The 26,214-nt window shown below is 36.3% G+C and overlaps 1 long non-coding RNA gene across 1 annotated transcript; it reads left to right on the top strand.

Moving 5' to 3' along the window:
• Positions 1–2,849: 2,849 nt before the first annotated feature.
• Positions 2,850–25,331, top strand: LOC149798734 (uncharacterized). The gene is made up of 3 exons (XR_016420843.1): positions 2,850–3,443; positions 8,083–8,186; positions 24,903–25,331. It is a non-coding gene; the product is annotated as an uncharacterized LOC149798734 (long non-coding RNA).
• Positions 25,332–26,214: the final 883 nt, after the last annotated feature.

The raw sequence follows: 26,214 nt of genomic DNA, 5'->3' as shown, positions 1-26,214 counted from the left end.
TTAGATAACTTAGTGCTGGTCGCTATAACCGTGTATATGATGGTAAGTGTTGGGTATTGGTCGCTCCAACGGCACGTTGACTATATAATGTAAGTGTTGAATAATATATAACTGGATCTTGGATGGAAACAAACTCGGAGATCATCACTCCAAAACGGCGTGTTGAGGGAATAGTATGGGTTTTGGAAAGTAGTGTGTGGTGGACAATATACAACTGGGTGAAGGCCACTCAAATGATGTGATGATGGTATATTGTGGTTGCTGGCTAGTAGATCACTGGGTGTTTATATGTTGGTTACTAAGCGTGGTTTTAACCTTACAATTTTATTTGGAGAGCACAAACAGCTGTAGTGATAAATACATAAATATCTCTAACATTTCCTTCCACGTTGTGAAACAAATCTACACAAGCCATTAAATGACTTTCTTTTCTGGGTGATCTTGACTCTCGTTGTCTTGTGGCGGAGTCAGAGGGTGTTGTTCTAGGTTCACTCATGTCATCTTCAAAATCGCTAGCGTGAATTTCTGCCAGTACGTTTTGGGGAAATGTGAGATTGTCTCAGGACAGTAGATGATTCTAATTTACTTTTACTAGGTTACGTATCTCTTCCTATATAAAGAGCACCCCTCGTCTTAAGATAACACCCCCCCCCCATGTTAAGACAATACATCCATTCAGTTTTCAGTATGCTATGTATAATTGAGTGTTGGTTTAATTTTGCATAAGCATCTTTCAAATTTGTCAAAAAGTTAAAATTTTAAACTTTTATTGTACGAGTTCTACAATATGTTTTGCAATTTATATAATTGTTCTGCCATGTTTCATTTTTCGCTTATTTAAGTATACTTTATGGATTTTTTATCACCGTCTTTGTTTGCTTGACAATTTGTAACATTTTTGTTTTAAAATTTCTACATTGTGGGGAAAACTGCTTTTAAATCTCCGAAAAAATTCTGTATTAGTTTAGAAAGTTTAGTAATAATTTTAACCTCGATCATAATTAATTTTTTTCTAGACAATTTGTTCAGTCTCTGCTAAAGTCCGTGTGAGTTTCCAAATTGTAGAATTACATTTAGTCTTAGACAAATTTATATTTTCCGGATCATACTCAGACTCCGCTAAAGTCCAATATTAATTTGGGAGTTTCAATACTACTTTTAGTCTCGGCCAATTTTTTAAAAACATTTCCGAGTGTTTTCAGTCTCCATTAAAGTCCGGAACAACTTCGGAATTTTATTGCTACTTTTAGTCTAGGCCAATTTTAAAAAATCTGAACTTTCTTCAGTCTCCTCTAAAGTCCAGTATGATTTCGAAATTAGTATTAAATCTTTAAATTCTGGGACAGTTGCGTAATTTTAGCATTAATTTTAGTCACATCCATTTTAGTAGTATGAGTTGGTTTCCCTGATTATAGTTTCAGTACAATACACACTGCAACATAATTTAAAATATAGTAATGCTTTAATTATAGATCTCGGATATATGCCTACAGCCACTAAGCAGCAGATACCTACACATGACGTGTTGGATAGTATTTGTGTGTTGAATAGTGTATTTGCCTTTTGAAGTCAGATACCTTTAACAATGCAACAACGTAGCCCCATTTGAGGTCAACCACTTCTAATAATGTTAACCCGTACATCCAGTACAAAATTCCTGTAATGAGCACATAGTGACTTTACTCAGAGATAAAGAACAATTATAGAAAGGACAAAAGGAGTTTGGACGAAGAAAGCAAACTGAGGAATTAAAAGTCTGAATGTAGTTGAGTTGCTTAAACAAACGACATATGCATAGTTTGAACAAATAATATTTGACCAACTTAAACGATATTTGAATAGCGTAAACAAAAGAGACTTGAATAGCTTAAACAATCGACATTTAAATACCATCTACAACCTACACTTGAACAATGTGAAATTATGTTTGAACAGCTTAAACGAAAGATGTTAGAACAGCTTAAAAATGCAATGTCTTGAGCAAATTAAACAAACAATGATGGAACAACAAATTGCTGAAAGACTCAGACGGAGCATTTGTGTATACATCACCAGCTACATCAATGGAAGCAGTGGAAATGTGAGCAAATCAAAATCATACAGATATTTTTATCGGTGTCATCAATTTAAATAAATTTTCAGGTGGCAATAATCAAAACCTTTATGTTAAACTACAGAGGAGGATAAAAGTAAATGAAGCGGACAAGCAGCCATCTTCCATTGATTCACAAAGCATAACAGGTTGTGGTCCGTGCGATTGATTCATTTGTATGAATAATCCTGAAAACTCTAAATAAAATAGATGATATCGTTAACCAATCAATAGACAAACATGATATGTCCCAGTTAATAAAGATTGTTAGAAACAGGAACGAGGTGCACACACTGAAAGAGAAAGTAAAACGAGGAATGAATCAGCCAGCTAAATACAAGATAGATAATCTTGTGGTTACAAATTTCTCCATTGATGATAGAGCACCACTCTTTATCTTACACGATGTACTTCATGATTGAAAACGGAATTTTATCTTTAGTTACAGTATGCTGTATAAAAATTTATGTCTCAATACATTTTCATCCGCTATTATTCCATCAACTATTTCTTGTCCTTCCTGGATAAAAAAAAATCAATCAGATAATGTTTAATTTATGATTCTTTTTCCTGTCTACAACTTGTATATTTCCAACAAAAATGATTGAGAAAATTTTAAATAATGTTTAGCTATTGCCTTATTTAAAAATTTTTAAAAACGACAGTAGTCATTGAGACTACCGGATGACGCCGAACTCTCAATTCATTTACTACTCACATTATCATGAATTCGTAAACTGATAAACATGTTCTTTTTCAAACGTACTAAGGGTGCGTTTCAGACGGGACATACAGATATGCCTATTTAATTGACGGACAATTGATCATTGTGTTCGAGCACCTGTGCATTGAGTAAACGGAGACTTGATATTTTGCAAGAATACCTTGGGGAACGCTAGATAAGTGGGTTTTATGGGACTTGTCCGAATTCAGATATTTTTTTAGTCATGTTCATGGACCAGGAAGCTTATAACCATGTTCGATAACTAACTATCTGAATTTAACTCGGGGTAATTCTTGCCGATAAATTATAATTGCTTAACTTACGTGAAAGTTTTATGCTTTTGCAAGCAAGATATAAAAAAATGAAGGAACATGTACAAGTTAATAAGATTCTTCTTGTTATGGTCATGCTGGTTGATAGGATATTTTGCGATGGAGGCTGGGCGTTTACGAACCCAGGACTTCCGGCATGTTACGTTGCCAGTAGTAGTCTAACTCAGAGTATTCCCAAAGCGTACACATATTGCTATAGATACTACTACGGAAACAACTGCGACGGCAGGAATCTCTACTGCAGTATCAACCACAGCTGCTGTGAAGTGGATGGATGTCCGGCTTGCTGCAGAGCGTAAGTCTCGTCCATTTATTTATTTATTTATTTATTTATAAGATGGTCTCTTTAATGCAAATCAACTGGTTATAAAGCTAACATAACCTGAAAATATCAGCATACAACCAAACGTTCAAAGTCAATTTCAATTGTAAAACATTAGAAAGGATCTGCCATACGCATAATTCATTTCTAAACTACATGCTCGCTAGTAATAAATACATTAATTTTGACCTTTGACCTTTCGTATGCGGATGGTAAGTAAATTCCCTCAACTTCTGACCCGTAGTATTAAATCCGCCAAAACTATCGCATTTTTAGTCAATGTCAGAACAGAACACCTGTGTATCCATCGGCTGTATACCTTTTTTTTTAAATTGTTGACGCATATGTAGAAGGCAGCATCACCTCTCTAGCGAGGATAATAACCTAATACGATAAATCAACCCCACCCCCACCCCCCAAAAAAGTCTGTGTTAATACTGATGGACGATATCTGGGTCTTATGTCACCTGTTCATTAAAATGTGTAATCGTGCTGCATGTAAATCTTTCCGGTACGCACCTGCGTACACTTTTAGACACTTACCAGTATTTGGTAACGGCCGCGAAATTAAAAAATGGCCACAGGTAAAGGGTTGTGCTTTTCCACGTGGATTTAGCCTACAAGTGGCCATACATAGGATTTGATCCGGAAAGGTATAATGTACATGTCGCCAAAAGAACCCTTCAGCCGACGGTAGCTCCAAAGCCGGGGAAAATACCGGTAGTGTATAACAGGTTTTAATGAATAGGCGATATCATCCCTTAAACCCCCTATCAATATTACTACGGGAATGGGGCTGTTGTATCAGTCTAAATATCACGAGGAATTCCACAAGTTACTATTGCCTTGTTGTGATGCCGCCTTCAGCGCATGCATCAGAAACTTACAAAAGGTCAACAGTCGATGGATACACCGCAGTTCAGTTCTGACAGAAATTACTACAAAAAGGCGAATGTTCTCAATGATTTGATTCTGTGTATAAAGATATAAGTTTAAAGACATGCTTCAGTGGCCAATAACACGAAAATTCACCAGAGTTAGGATGTAGATGTACGTGGAAGATATACTTAAGTGACTGATAATAACACGAGTATATCACCAGAGTTCAGAGGCGTAGCTATGATATTTTGCGCCCGGGGACGAACTATAAAATTGGCGCCCCAGCCCCCTCCCCGTTTAATCACATTTCTTAATATTACCCTTGTTTACTTATTATAATGTAACGTTGTAAGCCTCATTTTGGCGCCCCTGTACCTTGGCGCCCGGGGACATATGTACCCCCCTGCCCCCCTCTAGCTACACCTCTGCCAGAGTTAGGATGTAGATGTACGTGTAAGATATACTTAAGTGACTGATAATAACAGGAGTACATCACCAGAGTTAGGATGTAGATGTACGTGGAAGATATACTTAAGTGGCCGATAATAACAGGAGTACATCACCAGAGTTAGGATGTAGATGTACGTGGAAGAGATACTTAACTGACTGATAATAACAGGAGTACATCACCAGAGTTAGGATGTAGATGTACGTGGAAGAGATACTTAACTGACTGATAATAACAGGAGTACATCACCAGAGTTAGGATGTAGATGTACGTGGAAGATATACTTAAGTGGCCGATAATAACAGGAGTACATCACCAGAGTTAGGATGTAGATGTACGTGGAAGAGATACTTAACTGACTGATAATAACAGGAGTACATCACCAGAGTTAGGATGTAGATGTACGTGGAAGAGATACTTAACTGACTGATAATAACAGGAGTACATCCCCTGAGTTAGGATGTAGATGTACGTGGAAGATATACTTAAGTGGCCGATAATAACAGGAGTACATCACCAGAGTTAGGATGTAGATGTACGTGGAAGAGATACTTAACTGACTGATAATAACAGGAGTACATCACCAGAGTTAGGATGTAGATGTACGTGGAAGAGATACTTAACTGACTGATAATAACAGGAGTACATCACCAGAGTTAGGATGTAGATGTACGTGGAAGATATACTTTAGCGACTGATAATAACACGAATATATCATCAGATATGTGATATATAGAGGACATTACGTTTTGTTAGTAAATACAAAATGTATCCCACTTATGTATATCTACTAAGAAAACATCAAGGCAAAAACCGTTGCTTTGGGTTTTCTCCATTCTGTGCTAATGAGATTAACAGCTGCATTACAACAAAAACGTTTGCAATACTTTTTGTTGTTTCTAATTCGTTTTTATACAGTTCTAGATAACAAGTTATTGGTTGCATAAATGTACACTAGAGGATGTACAGTTGACACATTTTAATATCTGTACATCCTTGTCTGGAAATAAGGGCCTGAATAACACATAAAAGGGCAGATATACTTCCTAAATGAAACAAATGAAAGTAGTTCCAAAATTTCAGCAGTGGTATCGCCATTGTGGCGATTTAATTTTTTCTTCCACTGATAAATTTCGATATCTCACTATGAACTGCACGATAAAGAGCCTTTTATTAATACAGCCCTTGTACTTGTTTGCAGATACGTCACAATTTGTTATGCAACAGATGTTGTGCAATGAAGTTTTCTGGAAACAAACCGTGTTGTTACTAAACTGTTGCCGAGTGGTCTAAAGCGCTCTCCGTTACGGATCACTGCCATCTCACCTATGGCTGCGCTGGTTCGAGTCTCGGATTCAGCCAGTGTGGGTATGTGAGAAAGCTTGCCGGTACTTCTCGTGGGTCGGTGGTTCTTTCCAGGGTTATCCCGGGTTCTTCCTCCACCATTAATACTGGCCGCCATGCATAGCCTATCGTGTGCTGAAAAATGGCGTTAAACCCCACAACAACAACTAAACTGTTTTTGATAAATGTTTTAGAGTTAGCCGATATAAGTTGCTTAAATAAAAACTGCGCATATTAAGAAAACAAGATGTGGCTATTCTGCACAGAAAGAGATTACAGAGCGGTCGGTTAGTATGTTTCACGCTTAAACTGAATGAAGAGGATATATTATATATCCCAAAGATAAGATTTTGGAGACTGTTAAATGGTCTCTCCAAGGTGATATCACCAAGACGCCTTCATGCATTTTTAAGTGTTCAATATTATGTATCATATTACGAAACCTATTTGTATGGTACACGTTATCATTAGTACTACTTAGATAGAAGTCACTGTATGGTACACGTCGCCATTAGTACTAATCAGATAGAAATCACTGTATGGTACTCGTCGTCATTAGTAGTAATCAGATACAAGTCACTGTATGGTACACGTCTTCATTAGTACTAATCAGATACACGTCACTGTATGGTATTCGTCTTCATTAGTACTAATCAGATACAAGTCACTGTATGGTACACATCTCCATTAGTAGTAATCAAATAAAAGTCATTGTATGGTACTCGTCGTCATTAGTAGTAATCAGATACAAGTCACTGTATGGTACTCGTCGTCATTTGTACTAATCAGATACAAGTCACTGTATGGTACTCGTCGTCATTAATACTAATCAGCTATGTCACTGTATGGTACTCGACTCCATTAGTACTAATCAAACAGAAGTCACTGTATGGTACTCGTCTTCATTAGTACTAATCAAATAGAAGTCATTGTATGGTACTCGTCTTCATTAGTACTAATCAAAGAGAAGTCACTTATGGTACTCGTCGTCATTAGTACTAATCAGATATAAGTCACTGTATGGTACTCGTCTCCAGTAGTACTAATCAAATAGAAGTCACTGTATGGTACTCGTCTTCATTAGTACTGATCAAATAGAAGTCACTTATGGTACTCGCCGTCATTAGTACTAATCAGATACAAGTCACTGTATGGTACACGTCTTCATTAGTACTAATCAAATGGAAGTGCTAATCAGATAGAAGTCATTATATTCATTTATTGGGGGAAATGATTGACTGTGTATTTATTCGTGCATCTTTGCTAGATATGGGAGGTCGATCCGCTTCGTTCTACACTCACCCGTAGCATATGTAACTAGTTAAAACAGTGGTTGGAACAAATACAAAGAGTTACTTCCCATAGCAAATCAAAACAATTGACAAATCAGGGAGCTCGTTTCTTAACCTGTTATGTGTGATATATTGCGACCTCCGTGATGTTCACATTGTCATGCCTAAGAAAAAACAGGCCACCGTGTTTAAATCGGAGATTTTACATGCAGCATACGTAACTGTTTACGGTGAATGCTGCGATTCTTTCCAGTCATATTCCTAGCTAAATATAACAAGCAGTCGGATAATTCTTTTCAGCTGCATCCTATATAAATGAGGAGTGGCGATACTCTTTTGGCTACCGACATGTGCCAGTGGACGTTATGGAACAACATGGATCGATAACCTTTGGTTTGCGAAGATGGTATTCTTCCAGCTGCTGCGGTTTCAGATTTGAATAAAGTACACTTTAATTGTCGTTGCTTGTTTACGAACAATGGTAGTATATATGTGATTGATATAACATATTTTTTTGGATTTTGAATCTTTAATATATAAGTTAAATTACTATGATGAATACTTTTGACTAGAATATTTATATTAATTCCACGTAACCGAACATTTTTTGTTATGGACAGTCTCTAAATATTTATAGTTTGTCTGACAGGCGCTCATCACTCTATCCTGGTGAAATTGCAGGCGTGGTAACAGCCAGTATTGTTGGTGCTGCCGCCATTCTTTTCATCCTGATGTGTATCTGTAATCGATTCTGTAAGTAGTACCACTATTATACTGTACGAACTCAGTCATTGCATATTCAAATTGCAAATTATGCTGACGTATCTTTGTACCAGTTTTGTTGAATACTAATATAGTCTTACACATGAGGTTTGTCTGGCCAAGAGTACGGTCTAATTATTCCTATCAACAGTAGGCTGATGTGAATCAAACTGTCGTAATTTAATTAGGGCTCCCTAATTTGACCACAGCTCGACAGATTATCCGTCTAGTTATATCTAACAAATAACACTGGTCAACAGTGAAATCATTACTGACTTGAAAAGGCCCTAATCTGTAGTATTTTGGTGTGCCGAACACGAATATAACCGTGAAAAATTTGTATTGGCTCTCGTTTTGAAGATATTCATATACCTCATTTTCTATGTTTCACTGTGTAAATTTCTCCAGTAGGACTGCAGCAACATCCGGAATAATGATGTAACATTGCATAATACCATCATGCTCACATCATCCACAGTTGATTGCATCATTTTCTGATGCAATGCAATACTAATGCCATGCGGCTGCTGAAGTAAGTTGACGTCAGCAGTGTACTATACATGTGTAGGCCTATTATACTAATGCCAGGCGGCTGCTGAAGCTGACGTAAGCAGTGTACTATATAAAGCCCAATCAGATAGGTTCAGCATTTAAAATATTTTAGACGTTGTGCGAGACAGTTCAAGCTACTGTTACATAAAACTTATTATTTTATCCATTTACGTACAATAAAGAACAGTAATGCCTCGAAAGTGTGTTAATACCGCGGACAAGTTTTGCTATATTTGTGGGGAAGTGACATTTGCCAACCAGAAGAAAAGTATCAATTCTCAAGTGAAGAAGGCATATCATCTTTACTTCGGATGCAAGGTTGGTGACCAAGACAAGCCTTGGGCTCCGCATATATGCTGTGCTACATGTACAACACAGCTTTCACAGTGGTTGAATTGCAAAAGGTCATCAATGCCGTTTGCAGTCCCAATGGTGTGGAGAGAGCCAAGCAACCACCTAAATGACTGTTACTTCTGCTTGGTTCCTCCTCTTTCCGGCGGAATAACGAAGCGAAAGAAGTCGAGAATAGTCTACCCAAACATTCCGTCTGCATTGAGACCAGTTCCACATGGTGAGGGACTTCCTATTCCAGAACCTCCAGCAGAATATTCTCTTGATTCATCTGACGAAGACAAAGGTGAGTCGACCTGTTCTTCTCCTGGTCCATCAGCATGCAGTGATCCAGATTTTCACTGTGGTGCATCATCAACCCCACACAGAATAACACAGGAAGAACTAAATGACCTGATTCGTGATTTGGACTTATCAAAGAACAAGGCAGAATTGCTAGGATCAAGACTCCAACAATGGAATCTTCTAGAAGAAGATGTCACAATTACTGCATATCGAAAGCGCCACCAGCAATTGGAGCCTTTCTTCAGAAAGGAAAGTAATCTGATATTCTGTTCCGATATTGAGGGCCTCATGAATGCTTTAAAAATCACTCATGACCCACAAGAATGGAGACTATTTGTGGACTCTTCGAAACTGAGTCTCAAGGCTGTGCTTTTGCACAATGGAAACATTCTTCCATCTATTCCAGTAGCGTATGCTGTCCACATGAAAGAGACATACGATAACTTAAGGCAGCTACTGAATTCCATTGAGTATAACAAGTACAGCTGGCACCTCTGTGGTGATTTGAAGGTAGTTGCCCTTTTAATGGGACTGCAGCAAGGATATACAAAATACATGTGTTTCTTATGCGAGTGGGATAGCCGAGCAAGGGAAATGCACTACATGAGGAAGGAATGGACTCACAGGCAGAATGTAGCCATTGGAGAGAAGAATATCCAACACCCAGCTCTGGTTGAGGCTCAGAAAATCTTGCTACCACCCCTTCACATCAAACTAGGTTTGATGAAGAACTTCGTGAAAGCCATTGACCGGACTTTGCCAGCATTCCGATACCTGCATGAAAAATTCCCTCGACTCAGCGAAGCAAAGATTAAAGAGGGAGTTTTTGTGGGTCCTCAGATTCGAGAGCTTTTCAAAGATGACCGGTTCAACAACTTGCTGGAAGGTGACGCGAAACAAGCATGGAATGCTTTTCGCCTAGTTTCTACAAACTTCCTCGGAAATGTTAGGGCAGAAAACTATAAGGAACTAGTAGAAGACATGTTGATGAAGTATAAGAAACTTGGCTGCAATATGTCTCTAAAGATTCACTTCCTTCATTCCCATTTGGATTTCTTTCCTAGCAACTGTGGTATTGTTAGTGATGAACACGGCGAACGTTTTCATCAAGATATCGCAACAATGGAACAAAGATACCAGGGAAAATGGTCCACTACAATGCTGGCTGACTACTGCTGGACACTCCTCAGAGATGCTCCCGAACAGCTGTACAAGAGACAGGTGAAGAAATCTAAGATGTAGTCAATGACTTGATTTTTTATAGGTAGGCTATTACAGTTGACCTTTTACTATTGGAATGCATTTCGTTATGTAAACATTAATTTCTTGCAGATTACAAAAAAACTAGAGCCAATTTTGCAATTTGACTGTCATATTCGTGTTCAGCACATAAAAATTGATAAGAATTGACTAATTTTATTTCAGTAACATGACTTTTGTAAAAATTTGTTGTCCAGTGTAATCGCTGTTTAATCGTTTTTAGGTAAGTACAGAACAAATGACTTCTATGAACTTTAAAGTGATTAGGTTGATGGGCGCTAACAATAACAACACCATACTGCATACACAATTCCTTTATTGCACAACACCGTACTGCATACATGATCCCTTTAATGCACAACACCGTACTAAGCACACGATCCCTTTAATGCAAAATACCATACCACATACATGATTCCTATAATGCACAACACCATACCACATTCATGATCCCTTTAATGCACATCCCCGTACTGCACACATGATTCCTTCAATGCAAAACTCCATACTAACACGATCCCTTCAATGCACAACACCATACTGCATGTATGATGCCTTTAATGCACAACACCATACTGCATACACTATCCCTTTAGTGTACAACACCATACCACATTCATGATCCCTTTAATGCACATCCCCGTACTGCATACATGATTCCTTCAATGCAAAACACCATACTAACACGATCCCTTCAATGCACAACACCATACTGTATGTATGATGCCTTTAATGCACAACACCATACTACATACACGATCCCTTTAGTGTACAACACCATACCACATGCATGATCCCTTTAATGCACAACCCCGTACTGCATACATGATTCCTTCAATGCAAAACACCATACTGACACGATCCCTTCAATGCACTACACCATACTGCATGTATGATGCCTTTAATGCACAACACCATACTACATACACGATCCCTTTAGTGTACAACACCATACCACATGCATGATCCCTTTAATGCACAACCCCGTACTGCATACATGATTCCTTCAATGCAAAACACCATACTGACACGATCCCTTCAATGCACTACACCATACTGCATGTATGATGCCTTTAATGCACAACACCATACTACATACACGATCCCTTTAGTGTACAACACCATACCACATGCATGATCCCTTTAATGCACAACCCCGTACTGCATACATGATTCCTTCAATGCAAAACACCATACTGACACGATCCCTTCAATGCACTACACCATACTGCATGTATGATGCCTTTAATGCACAACACCATACTACATACACGATCCCTTTAGTGTACAACACCATACCACAAGCATGATCCCTTTAATGCACAACCCCGTACTGCATACATGATTCCTTCAGTGCAAAACACCATACTGACACGATCCCTTCAATGCACTACACCATACTGCATGTATGATGCCTTTAATGCACAACACCATACTACATACACAATCCCTTTAGTGTACAACATCATACTTCATACATGATTCCTTCACACAACAGGAGTTTTCTTTTCAGATAAAAATAATATATGTAAATTAACATTCGTTAGACTGTTTTCATCACAATGCCATCTTACTTAAGTTACGAAAGGACGGTCAGTCGCCATATTCGTTTGTGTAATGTAGAATCAAACAGACAACTGCCAACCATAAGAAAGCTTTAGTCCAATTTCTCTAAGATGCATCTCCCAAGTGCAGTTCATTTTAATAAGTTATTGTTTCAAATGTTTCTATAAATATCCAGCATTAACAATGGAATATCATTTGTAAAAAAAGTCAGTATACTATACACCACTGCCGCTGAGCAAGCTCCTCTGCGATCTGACGATTCACTATATCATTTTGTATATTATCCTTACGTCAACCAGCTCGTCATATCCGTAACATTGACGAAGGATCATGCCTCGAATGTATGCCAATAGCTGCAATTCTGACTACCTCGGCAATTTGCGAGACAAAGATTGACAGAGGAGATGCGAATGCATCGAAATGTATTTCATTTGCAGCTGCTCTGTCAATCATATGGTCAGTCCAAACATAGTATAACCGATGTGGTCCGAGTAGATTGCTTTTTTAAAATCTTTTAAAATATTTTTTTACAAAGAAATTTCTGGTCTACAATATGTTTGATTGTCTGTGAATTACTGCGCTGACAATCATCTGAGGCAACTGTTTGCCTCGAAGAATTAGCGGAGGTGATATAAATGCAGCTCTGTGGATACGTGTATATTAGGAGTCTTACAAAAGAGTTCTACATACTTAATACCTCTCTATGTTAGTTGTAATGGTTGCTATAGTCAGTCTTCTATGGGTCTTGATGGTATTTTGAACTAAATAATAATAATAATAATAATAATAATAATAAATATAATAGTAATAATATTGTGTTGATGTGTGTTTTTGTAAATCATAAATTGCGTATGTTTTTGGAGCTCTTCCATTGTCCAACTTTTCAGTTTCAGAGTCGAGTTGTTCATCTTCCTCAATTTCTAAGGCAAGTAGTTCTTGCATCTAGTTTGCAATCCCAAGGCTGCGTACATACAACATGACAACCATACTAACTGTAATCTTGTATGCAAACAAAGCACGACAGCGCGATACAAATGACGATTTAGTTTTGAAAGAAAAAGAAAAGATTAACGCAACAAGTTAGATTAAAAACGGGGAAAACTATAAAACAACGACTAGATTAGAATTTGATACCTTTGACATGATGTTCTTTGCCTCTATGATATAATCTATTCCGATCACCAAATAAATGGTTGAAAATTAAATATAATCATCAAATGATAAACTGAACATCGTCTCAAGTTTGGCCTTGTCGTTAGCACCAGAAAAGATTGGAATGGAATATCCTACGCTCCTTAGTCAAGAAAAAAAGATGAGGCAAATTGCTTAGTAATTGTGCAAACTGGATATAAACCAGGGAGTTTACTTCAATAAGATACCCATACAAGTCTTTCCTGTTACGAGTGGATCAACTACTAACTTATCTCCAGCTAGGTCATTACCTAATAACAAAAGAAGACCCTTCACCCCACCCAGGGCATAGCAGTTTGCGCTCCTTTAATAAGCGGTACCAAAAGTAAGTCTGATGACACATTAGCACAATGAAGAGGAACATAAACTACTCCCTATATTAGGGTACTTTCATTACAAGAAGATTTCTCAGAAAAGGGCAAAGTATTTAATAAATTCTGAGAAAATCCTGTGTCTCTCGATATCTTACTAGGAGTAGCCTTATCTAAATCACCAAAAAGTGATATTGGATCACCAGCAAATGACACTGAACCCTTTACATGGTTCATAAATCTCCATAACAAAATCAGACTGGTGTAAGATGACACTGAACCCTTTACATGGTTCATAAATCTCCATAACAAAATCAGACTGGTGTAAGATGACACTGAACCCTTTACATGGTTCATAAATCTCCATAACAAAATCAGACTGGTGTAAGATGACACTGAACCCTTTACATGGTTCATAAATCTCCATAACAAAATCAGACTGGTGTAAGATGACACTGAATCCTTTACATGCTTCATACATCTCCATAACAAAATCAGACTGGTGTAAGATTACACTGAACCCTTTACATGGTTCATACATCTCCATAACAAAATCTGACTGGTGTAAGATGACACTGAATCCTTTACATGGTTCATAAATCTCCATAACAAAATCAGACTGGTGTAAGGTGACACTGAACCCTTTACATGGTTCGTAAATCACCATAACAAAATCAGACTGGTGTAAGATGACACTGAACCCTTTACATGGTTCATAAATCTCCATAACAAAATCAGACTGGTGTAAGATGACACTGAATCCTTTACATGGTTCATAAATCTCCATAACAAAATCAGACTGGTGTAAGATGACACTGAATCTTTTACATGGTTCATACATCTCCATAACAAAATCAGACTGGTGTAAGATGACACTGAACCCTTTACGTGGTTCATAAATCTCCATAACAAAATCAGACTGGTGTAAGATGACACTGAACCCTTTACATGGTTCATAAATCTCCATAACAAAATCAGACTGGTGTAAGATGACACTGAATCCTTTACATGGTTCATAAATCTCCATAACAAAATCAGACTGGTGTAAGATGACACTGAATCCTTTACGTGGTTCATAAATCTCCATAGCAAAATCAGACTGGTGTAAGATGACACTGAACCCTTTACATGGTTCATGAATCTCCATAACAAAATCAGACTGGTGTAAGATGACACTGAACCCTTGACATGGTTCATACATCTCCATAACAAAATCAGACTGGTGTAAGATGACACTGAATCTTTTACATGGTTCATACATCTCCATAACAAAATCAGACTGGTGTAAGATGACACTGAATCCTTTACATGGTTCATAAATCTCCATAACAAAATCAGACTGGTGTAAGATGACACTGAATCTTTTACATGGTTCATACATCTCCATAACAAAATCAGACTGGTGTAAGATGACACTGAATCCTTTACGTGGTTCATAAATCTCCATAACAAAATCAGACTGGTGTAAGATGACACTGAATCCTTTACGTGGTTCATAAATCTCCATAACAAAATCAGACTGGTGTAAGATAACACTGAACCCCTTACATGGTTTATAAACCTCCATACTAAACTCAGACTGGTGTAAGATGACACTGAATCCTTGACATGGTTCATAAATCTCCATAACAAAATCAGACTGGTGTAAGATGACACTGAATCCTTGACATGGTTCATAAACCTCCATAATAAAATCAGACTGGTGTAAGATGACACTGAATCCTTTACATGGTTCATAAATCTCCATAACAAAATCAGACTGGTGTAAGCTAACCCTAAGCTAATAACTTTATCTATTTCAATACATCACCGTAATCTTGACCTCTAAGACACAAAAACATTTGAAACCGCTCCGTTACCATTTTGTTATTTACGTTTCACCCTATCGCAATCAGAAATACCTTGTCCTTTCCCCCTTACAAAGAATGCACATGGGAAGAGATAACGATTTCTGATCCGTCTTATCAGAAATTTGGTTCTTCACAGTTTTACCAGTTGGAGATTTTGTAAGTACCCAAACGAAACTGAAACTGTTTCTTAAGATGAACTCGTTGAGAGGAAGACTTATTTACAAATGGAACCTTGTGAGAAAAAAAATCGTCAACTTTAATAGCTGTTTTCTCTAGAGTTATAACCCCATTCTCATCAACGTAAATACTGTTGTCACTACTGACACACTTCTTGCACTCTTCAATCAATAAAATTATCACAATCTTTGTCAACATTCTTGGCTGTGTACCATGTATTAAACAATCGTTCTTTTCCCCGTGCAAATTCAAGTTGAGTCTGGGTGGTTTTCATTCTACAATTTCTAAAGTTTTTACGATAGGCCTCATGCACTATTTCATTAGCCTTCAAGACATATTCTTTGACCACATCGTAATCAGCAGTTTGTTCCTAAAAGATTGAAGTGTAGACATTACTAGTTCTACCAGTAAACACACTTTTCAATAATGAATTCCAATAAAATTTCGGTTATTTCAAACTCTCGGTAATTTTCTAAAAACTTAAAAAAAATTTGTCTACCTCCTTTCTTTTCTCTGATATTTTTGGCAAGATAAAAAGTTAACCCGTATTTTCATGATAGTGCTCTTTATTGGTCGGTTACGTTTCCTTTAATGTAAACTCCCCGTATATCTCTTCCTTTCTCTCACGTCTTTCTCTCTCCAGTTTCTCTTTGCATTTGCATATGCATTTCTCTTTCTGCATTTGCATTTGGTCATTCTGTATTTCCCTATCTCTCTCCTCCTTTATTTCTTTCGGCTCTTTCTCCTCCTTTCTTTTATGCATTTACCTAATTCGATCTGCCTCTCTTGCTTTGTTCTGTCTTTCTCTTTAGCCAAAGTTTGTTTTTCATACTGGCATAAGAAGAAATTTGGTTAACTCTATTTCCTCGATTTTCTGATGGAACCAGATGGAATCTTCTTCATCAAACCGTAAACACTTTTATCGAAAACGTTCTGGTTTACCAAATAATCTATCAAGATATTCTTTAATTCCTATTTTTCCAAGAAAGCTTCGCCTTAGCAAGATCATAATGTTTTTCATGTTCAAGTAACTCGTACTTTTTATAAGGATTCTAATTTCACCTGGGTAGGATCGACCAATTTCTCTGCTTTGTATGTCATGGTGAAGGCTTATTGGTTTTCACTATTAGTTTCCCGACTACGAAAATAATCACAAGAAAATACTGCATTTTCGAACAATTAAATTCAAATTTCACCCCTCCCCCAAACCAATTTTCTGAAATATCAAAATCTCTGAGATTTTGAAATTTTGAAATTTTTTAACTACATTCAAATCCTGAAAATATTCAAATGTTGCCTAAATTCCGAGATGAGCTACCATTAATCTTGTTACGTTTAGGTGGCTTAAACAAAATAACAAGTAAGGTAAAAACCCAACAAGAATTCAATTTTCCAAAATTTAAATTTATTGACCTAGCCTATAAAATCAAACAAAGTGAAAGAATTAAAAATAACTTACAGTGCATGAATTCCCAGAATATTGTCCTAAACTGTATTATCAATTTTACATTAATCCGAAAGCAAACCAAAGGTACTCCGAATGAAGGTTCTAATGTGTTTATGTTCTAACGTTCTAGCACCAGTTTTTAAAAAATGTTTTAAATCCAAAACGTTTTACTTCAAGGTAAATTCTACGATAGTAGAATATCACTACTAAAATCCTTGAAAGTTTCACATATATAGACAGGATCATTTAAATGTTCAAGTCTTTGACCAATTCCACATAATCCTCAATTTACCGTCTGTTTTAGAATAAATGTTTTTCCAGTCTACTAATCTAACATACAAATTATAAATACATTACTATTTCCTTTCTCTCTAAAGCACTGTCATATTACTGTTGAATATTAACAGGGTGATTTAATAATCTCACATAGTAACCTAATGCGTATGAAAACAACTGAATTACTAAAAAGATTCCCGAACATTTAAATCAAGCTTCCCTTGCAAAATGCATTGGTCATCAGCATTATCTTTTCATTTATTACCCAATCAGCGGCTATGACAGTCGTGATATATCTACAATACAAATGTACTCACTAGGATCACTTTATGTCGACATAACCTTCATTCCAATAGGCGTGTCGTACCTGACCGAATTAGGTTTTGATATGAACTTGACAATCAACTTTTGGGGAAAATACATACATGTACTGGTTTTATTACTCGCCAGCCACAGAATTAAAAAATTAAAATATAAATGTCATAAACCCAAATAACTTAACTAAAAACTGTATTATAAATTGCTGTATGATACAGATATCCGTACAATTTCCTGGGGATAGAAAAGAAAAATTAGGACAGATAGCAATTGCACTGGTATATTCTGTATAACATTTGGTAGTTTTCAATTTGTGTCCAAAATTGAAAGCCTTAGAATTTACTCACAGGTGGTAGTAAAACTAAATTTACACACCACTCACCGGATTACATCATTTACTTCAGTTTATGTGATTGGTTTCTTTTGTAATTTCACTGGATAACTCAATTTTACTCATTTCCCTAAATGATAACTTCTGACTGAATTTGGAAATTTGCCTTGGTGTACCATTTTAGGCTGCATGGTGTTACCTGTGAACACATGGTGTAGCAGTCAACCGTGAGTGTAAATTCTCGAAAGAATAACACAAAGCGTTGATAGAGTTCATTCGATGTGTATGTATTCACCGTATTGTATACTCAATATAAGTAGGGTTTTCAACATTTTATATGTTATTATATACGTAGTTTGTGGACAAAGTAGTAGGTGGGGTTTCCATGAAGTCAAAAGCACTTCATTTCATGATGAATTTCCATTGAAAAAGACCCACACACAGACACACACACACACAAAATCAAAAGATCAAACAAAAAGTCACCCAAAATGTCATAAAGCCTTTGATGCCCACTTAGGAGTTTGTACGGATAATTTAATACGTCATAAGGTTAGAATTATTTGTATGGTAATTTCTTTGTCTAACTAAAGACATTATATATATATATATATATATATATATATATATATATATATATATATATATATATATATAATCAAATACACAAGTGAGGTCAAAAAGGTCCATATTTTTTTTATACCTATATTAAAACAAAGTACAAGAATATTATCCACTTGACCAAAGAAGTCAATGGCAGTTCATAGCAGAAGTTTATGCATCCCAATCCCAAATTTCTACCTGCAATTTTCATGTCCGAAGGTACTTTTCGACACCATGTGATGCTCACTGTGCAAACAAAAGCCCTTTTCCTAGATGACAATTCTGCAAAACTGTGTGCACTAAACAGGCTGATGCAATTGAAAATAGTTGTCATCCAAGCCGTTTTTGAGATATTCTACTTGCCCCAAACCCATGTGTTTACTATTATGGGAGGCTAGCTCTTCTTCCTAGCCGACTATTGGCATTTCACTATCAACATACTGCAGAGTAACTATGGAGGTGTACATGCTTGACATCAATATCAAGAACAACACAAGCCCGAAACATCTAGTTCACAGATATATCCATATCTTCTAATAGTAAACAATACTAGCTGAAAAAGTCACACCATAGCCTCAAGTTAAGAAATTTGCCAGGGGCCAATTTACGAAACTGGACCCTGCCACCTTAAGTCGCTAATACACACAGGACATACATAGAACAAATGCCACTCATACACACAGGGCATAAAATCAATGGACAAAAGAGCACTTATACACAGAACAGAAAGTCACGGACAAAACGTCACGATTTGAACTATCATATTAATGGAGTACATAAAGGACAAAAAGTCACAGAACATAAAGTCACATTCTGTAACTATTACTATTACTGACTACAATAAATTGCTGGCGTCACAGGAAATGTGAAATTGTTTAGCAACTAAAGTTTTGTGATTGGTTGATAAATGAAAAGTAAAAATTTGTAAAAAGAGTAATGTTAGACCTTATTCGGTTTGTTACTGATAGACATAATACTATATTAAGGCAATTTAAGTCTTTTTGCAGACTTGATATGTCTTTTTACAGACTTGATTTAAATCTTTTTACAAACCTGATCTAAGTCTTTTTACAGACTTGATTTAGGCCTCTTTACAGACTTGATTTAAGTCTTTTTACAGACTTGATTTAAGTCTTTTTACATACTTGATTTAAATCTTTATAAAGACTTGATTTAAGTTTATTTTACAGACTTGATTTAAGTCTTTTTACAGACTTGATTTAAGACCACTCAAAAATTAAAGTAGTATCGATCCGTTATCTGATAAATTGGAAGCACATATTTCAAACACGAGTTAATAAAAAATGATCATAAGGTTTTCTTACATACAAAAGCTTGCATCGAGAATGGGTCAATGCTCATACTTATAAGTACAATGATGAGTGTTTAGAAATCTTTTGAATTAACAATGGGATATGCATTCGTAGGTTTACCATGGGGGATGAATTAGAACCCTGCGTCCTATAGGTAACAACCGCCTTACAATGGTTCTTTGAGTATACAATTACGCTACTAGAAATGAAAGATTCTTGTTATATTTGTGGATAAGAAGCAAAATAATTTACCATTTTCCTACATCAGTGGGAAAATAAACACACCATCAGATAACTCTTGCCATGATAAAGGGGAAGTGGTCGATGTTGTTGATTTCACTATTTTGGGATGGGGTGTTTTCCCAATTTGCTAATATCAATGCAATTAAATATATAGATTTGAGATAGTCGGTCATTTATAGAGTAATTATGGTCACCAATTTTATATCTCCTAGACGTGTTTTGAAACATTTTGCCTTATGTTTTTTTTTTAATTCGATCTTTTGATCTCTTGTTGGTGATGATACCTGATTACCCTGTGTCCCAGCAATCTCTAATATCATGCTTAATGCTGATGGTACCTAATTACCCTGTGTCCCAGTACTATCTAACACACTGCTTAATGGCGATGATACCTAATTACCATGTGTCCCAGCAATCTCTAATACGATGCTTAATGTTGATTATACCTAGTTACTCTGTGTCCCAGTAATCTCTGATACAATGCTTAATTGTGACGATACCTAATTTTCCTGTGTCACAGCAAGCTCTGATACAGTTCTTAATGACGATGATACCTAATTATCCTGTGCCCCAGCAAGCTCTGATGCAATTCTTAATGGCGATGATACCTAATTATCATGTGTCCCAGCAATCTCTAATACAATACTTAATGGCGAGGATACCTAATTACACTGTGTCCCAGCAATCTCTAATACAATGTTTAATGGTGATGATAGCTAATTATTATGTGTTACAGAAATCTCTGATACAATGCTGAATGGTGATGATACCTAATTACCTTGTGTCCCGGCAATCTCTAATACAATGCTGAATAGCGACGATACCTAATTACCCTATGTCCCAGCAATCTCTAATACAATGCTTAATGGTAATGATACCTAATTATCATGTGTCTCAGCAAGATCTGATGCAATGTTTAATGGCGATGATACCTAATTATCCTGTGCCCCAACAATCTTTAATAAAATGCTTAACGGCGATCATACCTACTTACCCTGTGTGCCAGGAATCTCTGATACAATGCTTAATGGTGATTATACCTAATTATCATGTGTCCCAGCAATCTCTGATGCAACGCGTAATGGTGATGGTACCTAATTACCCTGTGTCCAAGTAATCTCTAATGCAATGCTTAATGGCGATGCTAGCTAATTACCCTGTGTCCCAAAAATCCCTAATACAAATCTTATTGGTGATGATACTTTTTTTCATTATCATGTGTCCCAGCAATCTCTGATACAATGCTTACTGGCGATGATACCTCATTATCATATGTCTCACCTATCTCTAATAATATATTTAATGATAATTTTACCTCATGACCCTGAGTCCCACCGATCTCCAATATAATTCATAATTGTGATGATACCTCATGTTTCTGTGTCAAACCTGACACATTCAGTGAATGTTTCGGAATTTAACATTATGCTTTCATTATATCTACTATGCATTGATTTTGTATGATATATGTTCTGTAGAATTCTAATCAATTTCTGACATTTAAATCTACTTTTTATGCAGCAATGCATACAAGTTCAGATGATTATGTTGACCTTTGATTTATACGCAACCGCCTTTATTACTCTACTGACGGTCACACTGACCTTTGATTCATGTACAACTGCCATTATTACTCTACTGATGGTCACATTGACCTTTGATTCATATACAACCGCCTTTATTACTCTACTGATGGTCACATTGACCTTTGATTCATATACAACCGCCACTGTTACTCCACTAATGGTCACGTTGACCTTTGATTCATGTACAACTGCCACTGTTACTCCACTAATGGTCACGTTGACCTTTGATTCATATACAACCGCCACTGTTACTCCACTAATGGTCACGTTGACCTTTGATTCATGTACAACTGCCATTATTATTCTACTGATGATCACATTGACATTTGATTTAGGTACAACCGCCATTACTACTCTACTGATTGTCACATTGACATTTGATTCATTTACAACCGCCATTATTACTCTACTGATGGTCACATTGACCTTTGATTCATTTACAACCGCTTTTTTTCACTCTACTGATGGTCACATTGACCTTTGATTGATGTACAACCGCCATTATTACTCTACTGATGGTCACATTGACCTTTGATTCATGTAAAACCGCCATTATTACTCCACGAATGGTCACGTGGACCTTTGATTCATGTACAACGCCATTATTACTCTACTGATGGTTACATTGACCTTTGATTCATTTACAACCGCCATTATTACTCTACTGATGGTCACATTGACCTTTGATTTATGTAAAACCGCCATTATTACTCTGCTGATGGTCTCATTGACATTTGATTCATTTACACCCGCTTTTTTCACTCTACTGATGGTCACATGGGCATTTGATTCATGTACAACCGCCATTATTACTCTACTAAGGTGGCACTATACAGTTTCGCATTTTGCATAGTTAGGATTTTAAAGAAAAAGAATTTTCCCGGCTTTCCTCACTGGTTATACTGGCTATTTAAAAAGACCTTGTATATCTTAGGTATAATGCAAAGAACCTTTAATTCCCTTTATTTTGGTGTATGATTGATGGGTGTACTATGGGTTATAGAGTATACAGCTTGGCCTTGCTTCAAATGTGCACCTTTCAAAAAAGTGCTAGCTCTACTTGGTCATTTTCACTTCCTGAACTTCACAGGTCAATTGTATAAAAAAGAGCCGATAACTTTTTTTTTACATTTTATATATTTGGTAATTCATTCATTTCACTTTCAGAAGCTGGTATTGTCTAGTCTGGCAAAATTCATTTTCCCTATTTTAATAGCTGCTATGTATAGTGCACTTTAGACTATTCAGACTGATTTTTTAACACAAGGGAGCAGTCATTTTAGTTAGCAGTGTGCTTAAATCATGTAAAATTTCCAAAAGTACAATATCTAAAAGAAATATAATCCACATTACATTAATGTAGCATAGAGATATGCCAACATTCTCTCCACTGTGCATGTTTTAAATGCGAACTACTTCACCTTACATATGTCACTCTCTCAAAAGTACATATTATCTGGTGAGCGCCACCTAATGGTCACATTGACATTTGATTCATGTACACCTGCCATTATCACTCTACGGACGTTATATTGACCTTTGATTAATGTACAACCGCCATTATTACCCTATTGATGGTCACACTGACCTTTGATTCATATATAACCGCCATTATCATTCTATTGATGGTCACATTGACCTTTGATTCAAGTACAACGGCCATGATTACTGATGGTCACATTGACCTTTGATTCATGTAAACCGCCATTATTACTGTACCGTTGGTCATGCGACCTTTGATTCATGTACAACCGCCATTATTACTCTACTTATGGTCACTTTGACCTTTGATTCATGTACAACCGCCATTATTACTCTGCTGATGGTCATGTAAACCTTTCATTCCTGTACAACAAACAATATCACTCTACTGATGATCACTTGACCCTTGATTCATGTAAATCGCCATTATTAATCTACTGATGGTGACGTAACTTTTGATATATGTACAACCGCCATTATCACTCTACTGCTGATCACTTTGACCTCTGACATTTGATTCCTGTAATATGTATTATGACGCGGATGATACTTTATTTCAATCTTAAACTGAGCAAAGATAAATGGTGATATTGATTAGACAGATGAAGAAAAAAATATCTGAAAAGAAGCTCAAATACTTATTTGTTACCTGCAAAGTACCTTTGTATATATTGGTACAATGTAACCTTTGACTGTCAGAAATATGCCAACTGTTACTTATTCGTTCCACTACTATACCAAGGTCTGTAAAGCAAATCAAGTGTGTATATATTGTGGCTTGCGGAATACCTGTAAATCAAGATACGTAAATTTATGTTCTGATAAGTAAGTATTGTGTATTGTTATTATTCATCAGTTATCTGATTACGTATTGTGAAGTGTTTTTATTTATTTATTTTCTAAATACGTATTTAACGGCATTATAGTTTGACGGGTCGAACAAAAGAGGTTTTGGAACTACGCTTCTCCATGTGTTATACATCAGACTGAGGTTAAAATGTAAGGAGGTACATCAAACTGGGGCTAAAATGTAACGGACGTACGTCAGACTGAGGTTAAAATGTAACGGAGGTACATCAGACTGAGGTTAAAATGTAACGGGAGTACATCAAACTATGTTAAAAATGTAACGGAGGTACATCAGACTGAGGTTAAAGTGTAGCGGAGGTACATCAGACTGAGGTTAAAATGTAACGAAGGTAAATCAGACTCAGGTTAAAATGTAACGGAGAAACGTTTCCATAAGAACAAAGTATTGTAGCCAACCATCACGATGCGTAATAATGATGTTTGGATATTGAGGCAGCCATGTTTAATCACACGTACTAACGTCGAACCATCCTTTCTTGACGTCGGGTAATGCTGTTCTAAATGAAGATATTTAATCTTATTCATTTAATTTTCAACACTGAGTCAAAGAATCTGACAGTTGTACAGTTAGTTTTAATCTTTTGGTATATTGGGTTTTTGATGGCATGTTTCTACCTTATAAATACAGAATCTAGATAATTGATTTATACTTTTTGTAGCATGATTAAACATGCATGCATTATTTCGTTCCACAGGTAAAAGAAAGATGGCCCAAGGTCCAGCACCCTCGTCTCGAACTAACTAGTGAAAGTGTGTGAAATCATTCATGTGGACCGAGGCTTGCAAGTTATATCTTATGTTGAAAAGCCGCCAGAAGAGCTCGATTTTCCATCCAGACTGTTGAATTAAGCTAGCACGTGTGTGTGTGTGTGTGTGTGTGTGTGTGTGTGTGTGAGAGAGAGAGAGAGAGAGAGAGAGAGAGATGTAACAATTACTTTGCGTTCAGCTTGTGTCCGTTCATTTCCGTTCATTTCCATTTTTGGTCTGTCTTCCTTGTTAACTATGCAACATGAACGATATATATTTGATAGAAGTAACTATAGCATTTGTTGTATACTGACTTTCATAGAAGTAACTATGCCATTTGTTGTATATTAACTGTAATTAAAAAAATGTTTCCTCTATATTACTATGTTTGGTATTGCATCCTCCTCTCCACCCCCATCCACCCCACCCCCATCCCACCCACAAAAACATAGTTTAACGGTAAGCCCAGAATACGGATTTAATCTAACTCTGAACCTAAAGTGCATAGAATATGTTCATATATGTGGCTGCTGACGACTGTGGTTACATATATTAATCCATACATGAGTGTACTAAGTGACTTTTGAATTACATAACCTATTAATACATTAAGGACTACCGTACAGATGGGTCTTTCATGACCAGATGAGCTATCCTCGTTAAATAAAGGTTATTATTATTATTATTATTATTATTATTATTATTAAATATGATGGAATATATTTTTATCATTCTTGTTCTCGTTCTTCTCTGATTTCGCCTTCTTTATCTTATCTTTTTGAGGTATTTGGAGAGAATAGTTTTGGCGATGTATTCCTTTAGTATATTCTTGAGGGTCATCAGTGAAGGTTTCCATACGATATGCTGTTTATGTGGATCCAAAATAAATGACGATATATTTCACATTATGTAAAACAAAGTACTCAATGAATCTTTATTTTGTTCTACAAGATATATCATTTTTTAATGCGATGGAAGGCTGCATTGGATAGATTTGGGGTGTCTAAAACATATTTTAAAAAAAATTAATTCTCTTCTAATATAATATCCATGTTACTAAATATAAGGTCATGTGAAATAAAATTATTATAGATATATTATTTAAAAGCATATGAGAACAGCCCACTGATAAACACGTATGGGCCTGTTAGATTTCGTCAAACATTTTATAAACAAATTGCTAATGACTTTAGACAATTCCAGAATGAATAGATTATCATTGGAGGCTGAATTAACAACTGTTTGATGAAATTAAGAATG

This window comes from Sinohyriopsis cumingii, chromosome 5, assembly GCF_028554795.1.
Source record: "Sinohyriopsis cumingii isolate HCF-2022 chromosome 5, ASM2855479v2, whole genome shotgun sequence".
Classification (NCBI taxonomy): domain Eukaryota; kingdom Metazoa; phylum Mollusca; class Bivalvia; order Unionida; family Unionidae; genus Sinohyriopsis; species Sinohyriopsis cumingii.
Note: the sequence above shows the minus strand (reverse complement) of the source record. Positions and strands in the feature narration are given on the sequence as shown.